Here is a 15,177-nt window from a genome sequence, read left to right on the forward strand (position 1 = left end):
TGTTCCATAACTATGAAAAAATCATGAGTCACCCTTTAGTTTTTTGAATAATGTTCATAAAGTTGTGAACTAATTCTTGGCGGAAACCGTGACTGAAATTCACAAAACAAAATCAAATATTTCCACTAATGAATGCGTTATGCGGGCGTTACTGAAGGGAAATGGAACATAATTATAAGAGCCATAATTTTTGATCATGGTCCTGTTTTCGTAACGTAAAAACGTGATTGTTCCAGAATTCATGGCACTTTATTCACCATTTTGGGAACAATTTTTTTCCGTCTGGTTTGCTTCAATGTTCATATTAGTTTAAATAAAATTCTTATTGCTGCAGCAAAAAGCCATGAATATCCGTTACCTTGACCTCGATTGGGAAAAGACGAAAGGGATTGCTTGAAAATTCCCAAGCTCAGCTACGTTCAATTTCCAGGGATTGGAAATTTGTCGTTCAATTTTTATATGTATCTTCTATAGTTTTTCACCTAATACGCTAGTGAATACCGCCGTCTTCCGATCTATACTGTAAAATTGGTGGGAAGTGCTAGAGTGACAAAGCAAAAATCGAAAGAGAAAGTAAACAAAGAGATATCTGTGTGAGAGATATGACGTTTAAAAAAATACCTTTGAATTATTGATACCAATTTGTATGTACATTTTTTCATCGATTGTAGTTCAAGTAAAAAACGAAATAGTTCCGAACACTTTTAATAGAGCCAAAACAATCTCAATGAGATTATCTCATTACCCTTATACGTAAAATGGTTCCGGTATGGTTTCCGCTTATTAGGCTAATGAAAAAGTACTCCATTCCAAAGCTTAAATAACGTCCCAGTAGTCCGTAGAGCTTCAGCTCAAGCACATTCATATAGATAACTCCACTCCATGTGTCAGCTGATTTTGACATCTCTCATAATAGTGTAACGTAACGAAAGGAAAGAACCCTCTTACGAACACAACAACATCCCACCTACACTGACACCGAAACCGGGTGTGACACTCGAAAAAAATCGCTTATCCTTCTGGACAAATAAAGGGTGAAGAGAATACGCGAAGACCACCTGGACTTTCGATGGAACGGTCACAGTCGAGTTGTTTTGATGACCACATTGCGCATGCCCTCTCTGATTTTATTTTCTCGCTCCCCATCGAAGACCCGCTCTCCATTTGTATATACATACACACCCATTTTAACCCATTGGAGCTCTTCCCAACGCAATTTAAAATCTAAGGTGAAACTTTTTTGGCAGTTTCACGGCGACAACCTTAATATTTTGCCTACATGTTGAATACCAATCATTCTGATGTGTTAATTATCCTAATTCCTAATCGAATATAACATTTGCGTGTGCAACTTGAATAATTCGAATGCAATCCAATTTTCAGTGCAAGGAGCCTTTTTTATAAAACTGGCATTGAATATGAAAGTCGGAGCATTTCCCAAAAGAAATGTGAGGGAAGAATATCATAATTTCTACTGTAACTTTCAGCAATTTCAAATATCAATTTATAATAGAGATGTTAGTTAATGTTATGCTATAATATAAAATCAAAAAACCTTAAACGTATTTACGATAAATTTTAATGTAAAATTGATTATTACTTTAGAAAAGCGGTGTGGTTATGTATCTTAACGTTGAACAAATCACTTATTTCTCTTACAGTTTTAATTACATTAATTTCTAAACAGTGCAACGTGCAGTGCAACGATTCCAAATATTTTTTGGATGATAAGCTCTTGAATCAAACCATATTTATGTGTCAAAAATGGATCGAATCGAATGAATACATTAACTATGTTGTCATGCAATATCGAAACGTACGTTGTCAAAAATGCTGCTTTTCTCTCAGCGGTTCTCTTGCTTCGAATTTTTTCAATTAGCCCACCACGCCACTGCAAATTGTCGTGCATCGTACCACCATCAAACATTAAAAGCCTTGGTATTCTTTTCGCCGATTATATCCGCACAACTAGAAGGTTATTCCACTACAGCTTTTTTGTCTCTTCTCCATGTTCCAGGCCAGTTCCAGTCGCTAACAGCCATTCGAGAGTGTTGTGAGGAAGTAATCCGGTCGTTCACAGTTAGTTCATTCGTGTCCTGTTGGACGAGTTCGAGTACAGGACCAATCAGGCTACCTCGCCATCTAGGACAGTAGCAGCAGCAGCAGCGAGCAAAGAAAGCGAATCAAGGATTCAAGCCACCCGCCGAAGGTGTAGAACTTTCAGGTGCTTCGCGTAACGAAAATCGATTTCTCGTGACGGTTCCCCAGGGGAAATAAACAAGTACAACATTGCGAAACAGTAGCAGTGGATTCTGTTGAAGGAAGAAAAAAGTTCGCGATATTAGTTGTGAAGTGTTGCTAGGAGGAAGTTCTGGAAGTTTTTTTTCTGCACAATTCTCTCAATTTGGATGTGCTAGCTAAGCTGTAAAGAATACAGAATAAAGGAGAAGTGTGATCGGTTCTGATCCTATACCGAAAGTGAAGAGTTTGCAGAAGAAAAAGTGAATGAAGGAAGCGAAGAATAAATTATAGCCCTCCATGGTGAAATCTTTATCGCGGGGCTTATAAATATCAAAAGAAGTAAACCTCGTGGCAAGCCACTTTATAGCTCGCGGTGATTAGTGTGATTCTGCAGTGTTTCAAAATATAACAAGTGCGACGTCAGCGGGCTAGTGCCAGGAATAGTCTAGAAGAGCGTCAGGAACTGACTTCCCGAGAGCTACAAGTAAGTAAGGTTAAATCATGTCCTCCAGCTGTTGCTAGTATACCTAGGACGGTGATGGTTTGGTGAGCAAAGCAAGCGAAGTTAGCGATAAGATTACACTCGAATTGCGATATCGTTGGAACTATGTATATGTAGCAGAAATGTAGTGCAATTCGGATGATTTCACATCAGCCAACTCATACTCGAGAAGCCTGAGCAGTGACGCCTACGTGTCGCAACGAGGCAGACACTTTCCTGTTTGCTCATTTATATACTGTCAAGGATTTTCATCAGTCATGTGCTCCGGGCGGAAGGGATGTCTCTTTTGTGCGTGGACTTTCGCAATCATAATATTTCTATTCTAGAAGGCATCATGATATTTCATGTCAAAACAAAACGATAAGCGATCTGTTGTGCTGACTAGGAATACTGTATGAGAATGATTTGAGGTTAACGGATTATTCTTGTATACATGAGACGATTAAAAACTGATTTTGATTGTATTGCCCTAGCAAATCCTCATGGGTTCAAATACCAACATCCACATAAAAATACCGTGAATGCGGTCCGCGCCAAATTTTACAACCATCAAATCCATGAAATGGTATCAAAAACCTATAAACACAACAAAATATGGTTTTTATAAGGGATCTTCCGATAAAGATGGGTTGAACCCATTTGAAACACTTTTAATACACTATACAATGGAGGTGAATTTGGAGCATGGGCATGGGGGAATTATGAGCTTTTCATTTGCTCGAAACATACAAGTTTCATACTCGAAAGTCATCGTATCTGTGTCACACAGGGAAGCATTTTGATGTCTCCATCTTTACTATATATCTCAAGGGTGCAATAAACTATTTTGTTTGATAATTGCATTTGGAGTAATTTTTTTGATAATGACAAAATACGAGTTCTAGATCAACCGTTAGTTGTCCAGCACAGCCTTGACATTCAATAAAGCAGGAAAATCCTTCCAAAGTATATTTGGACAGTTGAACACCTTCTCATAAATTACTTGAGATTTCGCCTTACTTATTTAATAAAAAAACGAATTCGTCTCGTCAGTAACTAGCACCGTCTGGGTGTCCAGTTAGACGATATATCTAAACTAGTATCCAAATTAGCACATAATGCCCAGGCATTTGGTCCCTAGCCAAAAGGCAAGAGTTCGTTTACACCCCGTCAGCAAACCAGAGCTTCTGTATTTGCTTCCCGAGACATCACTCGGGACAAGTTTAGTTACTATAGGCGTTCACATTTGTCGTGTGAACTGTTTGTATTTTTTGTGTCTGACTAGTGCTAGTTTGGGTGCTAGTTTCGATACATTCTCTAACTAGACACTCAGATGGTACTAGTTACTGACGAAATGAGTTTTTAACACATAAATTAAACTTAACTTAAGGTAGGTCCTGAATTCGGTGTGTTTTGGTGTTTATATGGAATAAGTGGGTTCTCGATTCTAAACGGTTTTGGATTCTGTGGCTTTTTGATTACTTCGATTCTGTGCATTGTGTGGATTCCGGATTCGTTCGATTCTGTGGATTCAAGGTTATATAAATACAATTTTTCGAGAATTCTGAAATCTGTAGATACTTGATGCTGTGAATTCATGATTTTGTCGATTTTTGATTCGGTGGTTTCAGAATTGGGTGAAATTTAAACTGTGTGCATTCTGGATTTGGCAGATTCTATAGATTCTGGTTGCTGTATTTTTGCAGCTTGTGGATTCTGGATTTTGTGAACTCTGCAGTTTGTCAATGCAGGATCCCGTGGAATTAATTCATTCTGTAATATGTAGATCCTGGATTATGTAAATTCCGAATTCTATGGAGTTTAGATTCTGCAGATGCTTCCATAAGTTCTGAGGTTTTCTTCATTCTGCATTATGTGGATTATGGACTCTGAAGATTCTAATTTAAGTGGATTCCGTTTTCCGCCGGTTCTGTTGATTCTGCATTCTGTGGATGCCGAATCCTGTGAATCCTGGATGCTATGGATTCTGACTTCTGTGAATACTAAATTCTGTTGAATATAGATGTTCTGCATTCTGGATTTTGAAGATTCTGTAGGTTCTGGAAGTTGTATTTTTTGGATTTTGTGGATTCCGGACATTTTAATTCTGTATTCTTGATTCTGTAGATTCTGTATTCTGTGGGTTCTGCATTCTGTTGTTTCTGTATTCTGCATTATGTGGATTATGGATTCTACAGATTATAATTTAGGCGGATTCCGTTTTCTGCTAGTTCTGTTATTCAGCATTCTGTGGATGCCAAATCCTGCGAATTCTGGATTCTATGGGTTCTGACTTCTGTGGATACTAAATTCTGTTGAATATAGATGTTCTGAATTTTGAAGATTCTGTAGGTTCAGGAAGTTGTATTTTTTCGATTTTGTGGATTCCGGACATTTTATTTCTGTATTCTTGATTCCGTGGATTCTGTATTCTGTGGGCTCTGCAATCTGTTGTTTCTGTATTCTGTGTTCTGTGGATTCTCGATCCTGCGGATGCTGGATGCTGTGGAATCGGGATTCTATGGATTCTGAATTTTGTGGATATAGAATCCTGTGGATAATGGATTCTGTATACTGTGAATGTTTAATTCTGTGTTCTCTCTATTTTATGGATTCTAAATTATGTGAATCCTGGATTCTGTGGATTTGGTGGATTCTAGCTTACATGGATTTTGTGGATTCTGGATTCTGAGGATATTTTATTCTCTGCATTCTCGTTTCTGTGGATTCTGGGCTCTTGATTCTGCGATTTCTGGATTCTGCGGATTGTTTACTCTGTGGATTCTTTGAAGTCTCTGTTGTATGGATTCTACAAATTCAGTATTTTGTGAATTTTGTATTCTGTGAATTCTGGAATTTGTGGATTCCATATAATGTGGGTTCTGTGGATTCTCTATTGTATGCACTCTGGATTCTGTGGATTATATTGTAAATTATTTGAATTCTGTGTATTCTGGATTCCATGGAGCCTGTATACTGTGGGTTTTGAATTGTGTAAATTTAGAATCATGTACATTCCGAATTATGTGGATTCCGGGGTCTGTAGGTCACAGGTTCTGTGGATTCCTGATTCTGTTGATTATGAGTTTTGTAGATTATGGATTCTGTTGAATCCAAATTCTGTAGATTTCGGATTCTGTGAATATTGGATTCCGTGTATTCGGTTTTTTCGTGAATTCTGAACCATGCGCGTCCTGGATTCTGTGGATTTTGTAGATCCTGGATTATGTGGATTTTGAATTTTGTGGATTCTGGATTCTATGGATTAAGTAATAGGTACATTCTGTATTCTGTGAATACTGAATTCTATGGATTTTGAAACCTGCATGTGGATTCAAATTTCTGTAGGTTTTGGTTCCGTGGATTTTGTGGATTCTTGATTTGGTGGATTCTGTATTCCGTGGATTCTGGACTCCATGTGTTCTGGATTCAATAACTCACCTATATTCTGTGGATTTAGAGTGCTGTGGATAATAGATTCTGATCTCCGTGGGTTCTGGATTTTGTGGATCATGGATTCTGTCTATTTTAAATTTGCTGGAATCCATATTTTGTGGATTCTCGATTCAGTGTATTCTGCATTTAGTGGTTTATGGATTCCGTGGATTCTGTATTCCGTGAATTTTGAATTCTGTGTATTCTGTATTCTTTGGATTCTGGATTCTGCGATTTCTGGATTCTGCAGATTCTGAAATAATGAATACTGCAGATTATTTATTATGTGGGTTCTTTGAAATTTCGGTTCTATGATTTCTGCGAATTCTGGATTTAGTGAATTTTGTATTCTGTGCACTCTAGTTTCTGTGGATTCTATATTATGTGGGTTCTGTGGGTTATCGATTATATGAATTCTAGACTCTGTAGATTCTGGATTCTGTTGATTTTGGATTATGTGTATCCTTGTACCCTTAATGCGCGAATTGGTTTAATCCAATTAATCCTTTTGGGAATTAATATTGCATAAAAATACGTTTCGCCAACCATAAAGTTCAGAAGTCGATAGTTTTTTGTCCCAAAAATAATATTAAATTTATTAATAATTACTTTTTTGAAGGATCCATAAATCAATCTATACACAGAGAATCAAAACAACCGGTTTACTATGTTGATACTAGCTGTAGAAAGAAGTTTCTACAGCTAGTATCAACATAGTAAACCAACTCTGATCATTTTCGACTGCGTTTCAACTGTAACAAAAAACAACGGCACCAAAACGTCAGCAGCGACTGGTTTGAACTAATTAGTGTTTGCTCATTAGGCAATATAAAAACAACGAAGAATCGTGTCAGTGCCGAGAAAAGTGGTGTCATCTTGTTTGACGACCACAAAAAAGAAAGAAAATATGAATGTGACACATTAGTGCTTTGGAAGTTTCTGTTTCTGTTTAGAATTGTCAACGCGGTTCTGTGTTTACTGTCCCCTAAAATCCGACATATTGTTGCCTATTACACGACGAACATCAAGCGTCATCAGTCTAAGATCCACATTACAAATTATCTTCAATACAATGAGTTTAAAGATCCTTATCATTAAAAAAAACATACTACGATTTGCATTTTCCGATGCACAACTATATTCGGTTTAGTTAGTGAAAATTAAATACTCTACCTGGTGGTTGGGGTTTAAAGATAAAAATAAATTATAAATTAAATTATTTTAGAGCCTCTAATGCCCTTAACCTTCCGCAAGTCGCGCTAGTGCATTCAGTGCACACTGCTCTGAAAATCTAGCGAAATCGTCTTAGGGCACCAGCGGCTGCTCGTTCAGTGGGCCATAAGCGCGACTTCCGGAGGGCTAACTTACCCTTCGACTTCAATACTCATTTCTAGTTAATTGAAAATTACACAATTTTGTCTAATTTGCATCCTTATTTGTGCTCAAAATGCCCATAGCTAAGTGTTGCCACAAAATCTTCAAATCAATTAATTTAATATTTTCGTGAACTTATGCTTTCATTTAACAATTAACCTTGCAAACATAATGTTTAGCACTGAATGTGTCCTTATTTCAGCGGTAAACTGTCCAACTGAGGCAGTTATGTTTAGAAAATGACAGGTTTAAAATAGCGATAGAAAACATTTTCTCAGTGACGTTTGTACGATTTTCCAGAAGTTCGAAAAATTTCTTTGATTCGGAAACAAATCCGAAAGCAGATCGACTTCTCTAAAAATTGCAATATTTCCGTAAGTTTCTTCTAAATTCTTAAACGCTTCTCGGTATTTCGTAAGATCTTTTTGAAATTCTAGAATGTTCCAAAATTTTTAATGAAATGTATAGAAACTCTTTTTAATGAAATGTATAGAAACTCTTGAATGAACTTTCTTGAAAATTTAATTTTAGATGTTTATGAATTTCCAAAGCCGAAATTATTACATTTCATTTATGTAATAATAACACTACAATTTATTGAAATGTTTTAATAATCATGTAATGATATACCGAGATTTTATGACTACCGGGAATACAACTTGCGAATGCACTATTGGTTTGTGGATTTCAAAGCGGCGTACGACTCAGTTAAGCAAACATGACTTCCAACGAAACTGATTAACTTGAGCCCGGGCTCAAGTGCGAACTTACGAACGCCCGTGTTATCGCGATCATGACTCGATTACGTCCGGAAGTCTACCCAGCCTAGTCCTAGCAGCCTAGGTCCATACCTGCAGTTGGACCTATCAAAAATATAACGCTCATATCCACTAGACAACAGATTCCATGGCTACATGACCGGCAATTCTGATGATACGGGCGAAACTCACTATTTTCTAGCATCTGTATCCTAGACTGAAAATTAAGTATCAGATTCACGGTCCGTTCGATCATTTAGAAACACACGTGAATATGCGAACACACGGTTATAAAATCGAATTTGTGCACGCTAAGTTACATACACGCTACTACATGCGACATACAAACGTCCTCGCGATCTAATTCGTTAACATACAAACGCTGGAGCCCTTCGCGATGATACACATAGACGAACATACAATCGTGATATTCCACGCTCATCTTGAGCTTGTGCGGCCACCGTTATCGACCGGGACTTGCTGAAGTTGCACAGGGAATAAGTAGATAATTATGCTTAGGAGTAGCGAAACATCTTTCAATGTGCAACTCCTGGTAATCCTAAAGTGTTATTGATCAATACCGGCGCCGACCAGGCCCGAACGTAGATCGCGGAAGGAAAGGGAAGGAATGGTTAATTCGATACATGCTTTTGCTAGAGGCCGTATATACTCATGCGCACTCTACAAGTTTCACGGAAGGAGGATATTTGTTAGTAAGTATAGAAGTTGGATTTTACTTCTTCTTTACCGACGCCAGAGAGGTGACTAAACTATCTGGACTGGATATCGATTTATCAACTCACGGACCGGGGACCAACAGCTTTACTTCCCTTTCGATGGACGTTACCACAGATTTTTTCACCTCAGAAAAATCTCAACGACCTCGGCTGGAATTGAACCACGGCCAACTGGAATGAGTGGCGGTCATGCTTACCACTGAACTACCGGCGTCTAACCTGAGGTTAAAACCTCTATAAACCAAAAAAAAATATATTAACCTGGTCACTCTACCCTACTCCGTGATGACGGTTTTGACTGATGAATGAAAAAAGCACTAATTTGAAAGGAAAGCGTTCGGTTTTGACTTAAAAATTCCGCCAACTCTAAAGTGAATGATTGAGGAAGGCTCTGAATTTGAATCTTGGTTGCGGTAGATTCAACTGAAAGCCGATATTTAAAAATGAAAATTCGTATCACTACTCCAGGCCGTAAAACAGTAAGAGATTCATCTAATCGTGCTATGCAATTTGCTTTTTCAAGACTCTCAACAAACACATCAACCACATAATAAGCATTACAATACATCATGGCACGAAATGGTTTCCACTGATTCTGCCAACTGCAGCGGACCGCTTTATAAGAGTCCTCAAGTTAGATCAGAATGCAGGCAAAATATTACTTTTACTCTCGCAGTCAAACTAACCCATTCGGCCTGGGGACCCGTTCGGCTTAATAAACCATTCGACCTGTTGACCCATTTGGCCTAAAGGGCCCCCTTGGTCCAATAGCTATCGGCCTTATAACCCATTCGGCCTAATGGCGTTCGGCCTGACGGCTTTCGGCCTAATGGCTCGATACACACGGAAAATATCTGGTTTATTCATTTCATCGATTTTATTCGCTTTATTTATTGTATTCATTTTGAATATTCGACTGATTTTGAATATATGATCATTGCATCTTAATTCTTCATTTCTTTCATTTAGTAATCTTTTTATTCATTTTGTTTATTTGAGCTCATTTTATCTATTCAGTATATTTATTTCGTGCATTTTATTGATATCATTCATTTAACTTATTTTTTCACTGTCTTCATTTTATGCCAAATTTTTGAATTGATTAAACTATTTTCTTCGTTTGTTTAGTGTTTATTTGATCAACTAGGAAACTAATTTACTGGGTATTTAATGTGCTTGGGGAATACGCATGGTCTTGTCTGAGTGAATGATGACTTTTGAATTATGTATGAGGGTTGAGAATTAAATGTTTTATAGTCATATTAATTGGTTTGCTTTTAGTCCACTAAATCATCAATAAATTATATTAATTGTTCTTATTGTATTGAGTACTTGCATATGCTTTGGAGTACTACATGCACTTTATTACTGTCACGTTAACCATGTTTCTTCATGAGTATAAAAATACTGTAGCTTCATTATTGACGAAAAGGTGGCAAGTTAGTTTCTTTCGTTCTTATTGTATTAAATCTTGTTCTAGTAATTAGCGTAAAAAACGCGCATATGTCATCGGTTGTATATTCGACATATAAAGTTAGTCGTTTCAGGTATTCTGGTAGGGCTTATTTATACCGTTTAAAATGTGTCTTAGATAGCATAACAATGCGCGCGAATAATTATAACATAAGAATCAATCGTCCGCGGAGAAAGCAGCCAATACATAATTGCCATTAATAATAATACCAAAATTTATACACGATAAATAATGCGTGTATCACGAAATCTCTAAACATATAGATATATCGACAAATATCTCGAAACATTAAAAGTAATCGCTTGTCATTATATTGTATTGTTTTTGGAATGCCGTGTTTTACCGGAATGAAGGAGTAAGGAATAATAAACCCGTTCACCTGCCGTTTGATTCAATTAAACATAAGCAACACTGCTGAGCATCCACTGTCCGAAGCTGCAGTTGCCTTTTTTGAACCAAGCGTTTCAAAATTAATTGAATAAACTATAAATTTATTATACATTCTCGGCAGCCAGCTGCTCAGAGTAATAAACACATAATAACACTACTGAGAGTTGCATAGATCGTATCGTATCATCATGGTAAATCCAGATTTGTGTAACTCTATCCCATTCTAGTAACAAAAACTCACGGTCTCCATAACAAGATTTGTTACACTAACATTCGTTCTCTTCCCCGATGACTGTAAGGACGTTGCCGGCGCCGTTATTGGCATTTCAAAGTATAGAACTTTCGAAACGTGCACATTGAGGAGGGATAGCTGCTCCCAGGCCCCATTCGTTGATTCTCTGTGCAAAACCAGATCGTCTCCCTGTTTAGTTTGTCCATAATCTTGTTCACAGACTATAACTAGAACTTGGTGCACAAAAACTCAAATGAACGCATAAATTTCAGCGTTACGGAAGAAGATTGAACAAATGAACACAATTACAAAACACATAATTTTTGTAACACATTTTTTTTCGTGGAGATGGCGAGTTTAGATTTCAGGTTAATTCTGAGCAACCCTCTTTGTCGTTTATTCGTTGTAGTATTCTATCCATCTAAACTATAATTAATAATGAATTAGTGATATCATTCAAAAACGCTTTCAGCTATTTTCCTATCTCCTTCGTTCGGATGGGCTTTTCGAACAAAACGACTCAATTTTCAAACACACATAATTGCGCTGATCTCGACCAACAAAACCGGCGATTAAAAATGATCCTACACTCCATCAAAGAGGAAATTACTTCCTGTGCATCAACACGAACCATGGCGGAACTTTGAAAGAGTAGAAGAAAGTCATTAATAATTTTCCGGGGGGTCAGGTGTTCGGTACGTAACCAAGATAGGAATCTAACTGACTGACCGACCGACCGACCGAATGAAATGAAATGGCTCGCTGCTTATTTGCCCCTCCTACGGACTCCAGCCTGACAGCGGGAGACCGTTTATCTTTCTCATAACTTTACGTACCCGCTACAATGTAACAGCGAGTGGCTAGCTCGTTATTGATGATTATTGGATTCCTGACATTGACCCAAAATCGGTTAATCACTAGAAAGTTAAGTAAGTAACTGCTTTAACTGGAGTTAATACTTTAAAGCACACGACGCCATCGTGATTCGTGGCAAACTCAACCGCATGTGATCATCACCGCTCCAGTCCGGATTTGATTGGACCATTACGAAATACCGCCCCAAATGCGAAAGCCGGTTTTGCCTTCTTTGTGAAACGCTAGGCGAAGAACGAAACATCATCCTACCTGATTCATTACGAGGACCAAAAGTGGTTAAGTTCGTGTCAGATGACAAATGCTCTCAAACGTTTCTGCTGCTGAAGTTTTTAAACATAGGTTAAAACAATGAAGCTTACCACAGTAATTTCAGTTAGAGCCGAATTAGATCCGGCAATTTGAACCAAGGTGACAGAATGTGCAAAAGCTAAATAAAAATTAATAGTCCACCACCGCATCATGATTCGCATTCCCATTCGCCAAGCTAGCAAGGTGGTGATCATCGCGTGACACGCTTTCCGTCATTAACCCCGGTGACGCGACGGACGGATGGACGGACGCGCGGCGGTGGATTCAGTGCGAAACGGTAAGAAATCTAAATTTGTCCCGCATCTCTCAGACTCGATCGATGAAGCGGGGGTGTCTTAGCAAAGAATTGATTTACAGCGGCATGTCGATCGAATAAAACATGGAAACGACCGTTTAACGCACTGTTAACAGGATCACTTTCCAGCAGAGACATGCTGAGCTGTTAGTTCTTCGACCCGTTCGAATAGGTTGGTTGGTTGGTTGTGGTTTCTTTTTGTATGCACATGACGAATCTCCGGGACGGATGCACGGACGTGAGAAATATCTTTAAGTATTTTGTTTTCCATCGGATGGCGTTGAGCGCAAGACTTTGTCCGTTTGGGTTTTCTTTTTTTTTTTTTTTCTTATTTTCTCCCCGTGTGGTTGTAAAACTGTCAGTTCGTATCAACGTGCCCAGACAGGGAACAGGTTTGCCGGCCGGCTATTACGGAGACGTAACGTCATATGGTTTGAATCGCAACATTTTAGCTGGTGTCGGTTTAGAATAAAAAATACAACATTCTTTGTCGTTTGTCGCGAGCATGTTATTCGCTTGTTTGCGGCTTAAGTGGAGGTACTTTTTGTTGGACATTCATTCGAACAAATACTTAGACACATTTTGACAGCTGTACTATGATTAACCGCAGTGATTTGCTGCTTTCAGGTGCGTCTTATCCTGTGTAATTTTATGCGCACGTCATAGCTTTTTTGATATTTTTATAATAACCAGTGAGTGACTGATACAAGAAAGACTTATCAAAGTTTCTTAAATTTTGTTTCGATTATTCGGTAAGAAACCGAACATGATTTGGAAAAAATCAATGAATCAAAGTTTGTTTAACATTTAAAATGTAAATTAACAAATGCAGGGAATAAGCGTTACTGATTGTACTGCTGTCATAGTTGTTGGTTTGGTAGGAATAGTCTGATGACATAATTGACACGTAGAAATCTGATTTTCATAGGTACTGGGCGTTGTTTGAGCGAGCAAACAATTACATTGGGTAATGGGATAGAGTGGTCTGCATACATTTTTACCTGTTAAGTCAAGAGAAAAAGTTTCTGAAGTTTGCCGAATTGTACTATCATGTAATGAGAGTTTTTCCCGTTTTTGCCTTTCTCATATAGAAGTGTAACGCAATCGATCGGAATTTTGACTTTTTGACCGAGACCCGCAGGGGCGAGACTCTTAGTTCGTTGAGATCGGGAAATGTCTGTTTGTTTTTTTTATAGTAAGGTTTAAAAAGCTTCAAAAACCTGGCCTGTAGTGTATTGGCACTGTGTGGGACTCACGACTCGTGCCTAACCACTAAAAACAATCCTTACTTTTTACGCCCTTCTTCCCCACGGAACTATGTCATCATATTACTTCGTGGGGGGATCGTTTTGCTTTCGTCGCACCTCTTTCTTCTGCTCTATCTCGGAGCCTCACTTGGTTAATTGAGTGGATCGACCTACGAGCTTTGATTTAACTCTCGACTCTTCTTTTGTTTCGTGTTTCCATCTTTTACGTCGCCGTTTAGCTCTCGTCTCCGTGAGCCGTTTAGGAGCTGATTCCTTAAGCCATTTAGCTCATGTTTCCGAGAGTCATTCAGCTCCCGGCCTTATAACGATTTACTTGGATAGTCCCCAACGATGAACTCACCCTATTCCGACCGATAGTTCTCCGATGGAGGAATTTCCCCCGACATCGATACCCGCTTTCTTGAGCCATTCAGCTCCCGGCTTTATCGAGATCAACTCGGATATTATCCTACTCCGACTGAGACTCTGTCGGAATTTCTGTCGATACCGGTGTTTGTTTCGTGATCTAATTAGCTCCCCTTTTCGTCGCAATTCTGTCGGGTAGTTCACGGCGGCGAATCTACCCTACCATGAATTCCCCGGCGGTAGATTGCTTCCGATACCGATGTATCTTGCTGTGAGCCATTTAGCTCCCCGCTCCGCCTACTCGGTTTAGTGCCAGGCGGTCAACCTAGCCTACTCAACGGGCCAGCCAGTAGATGCTGAGGTCCATCCAGCGATTCCGGGTCTAGCCTACTCACGAACTACCCAGTAGGGTGTCGAGGTCGGTCCGGCGATTCCGGTGAAGCCTGACGTCCGGTTCACTGACGAGCCAAGCCCGGTGCTATGTCGCGTACTACTCAACTGGTTCCCTGGCGGCGGAATTTCTCCCGAAACCCGATTTGTGGTTTCCCGGCGGCTTTCTAGCCAATAGCGCTACTTTGTTACTCCCTTCGCCACTACCTCTGCAGCTCGGAGAGTTTACTCGTAACCACTCTGTTGACAGCATCCCAGATATGCTCGTCGTGGCACATCTCTTCGGCGATATTGTCCACTGTTATATCAGGCATTTCCCTTCGGACTTCTTCGAACCTAGGGCATTCGAAGACCACGTGTTCCGGTGTCTTTTGCACGTTCACACACTCCGGGCAAAGGGATGACGAAGCATGTGCAAACCGATACAGGTACTTCCGGAAGCACCTGAGTCCGGACAAAAACTGCGTCAAATGGAAGTTCACCTTTTCATGCTTCCTATGCACTCAAGTCGACAGATTTGGGAAGAGTCGATAGTTCCGCCTTCGTTTTTCCGCGTTATCCTACTCTTGCTG

General features: G+C 39.1%; 1 protein-coding gene across 3 annotated transcripts in view; it reads left to right on the forward strand.

Moving 5' to 3' along the window:
• The window catches only part of LOC131692498 (dnaJ homolog subfamily B member 6), a 407,140-nt gene that overhangs the window by 85,022 nt on the left and 306,941 nt on the right, over positions 1–15,177 (forward strand). For all 3 annotated transcript variants that reach the window (XM_058979580.1, XM_058979583.1, XM_058979582.1), the window contains one exon: positions 2,018–2,725. The gene's annotated coding sequence lies outside the window, so the exon portion shown is untranslated. The remainder of the gene's footprint in view (positions 1–2,017; positions 2,726–15,177) is intronic.

This window comes from Topomyia yanbarensis, chromosome 3, assembly GCF_030247195.1.
Source record: "Topomyia yanbarensis strain Yona2022 chromosome 3, ASM3024719v1, whole genome shotgun sequence".
In the NCBI taxonomy this organism is placed as follows: domain Eukaryota; kingdom Metazoa; phylum Arthropoda; class Insecta; order Diptera; family Culicidae; genus Topomyia; species Topomyia yanbarensis.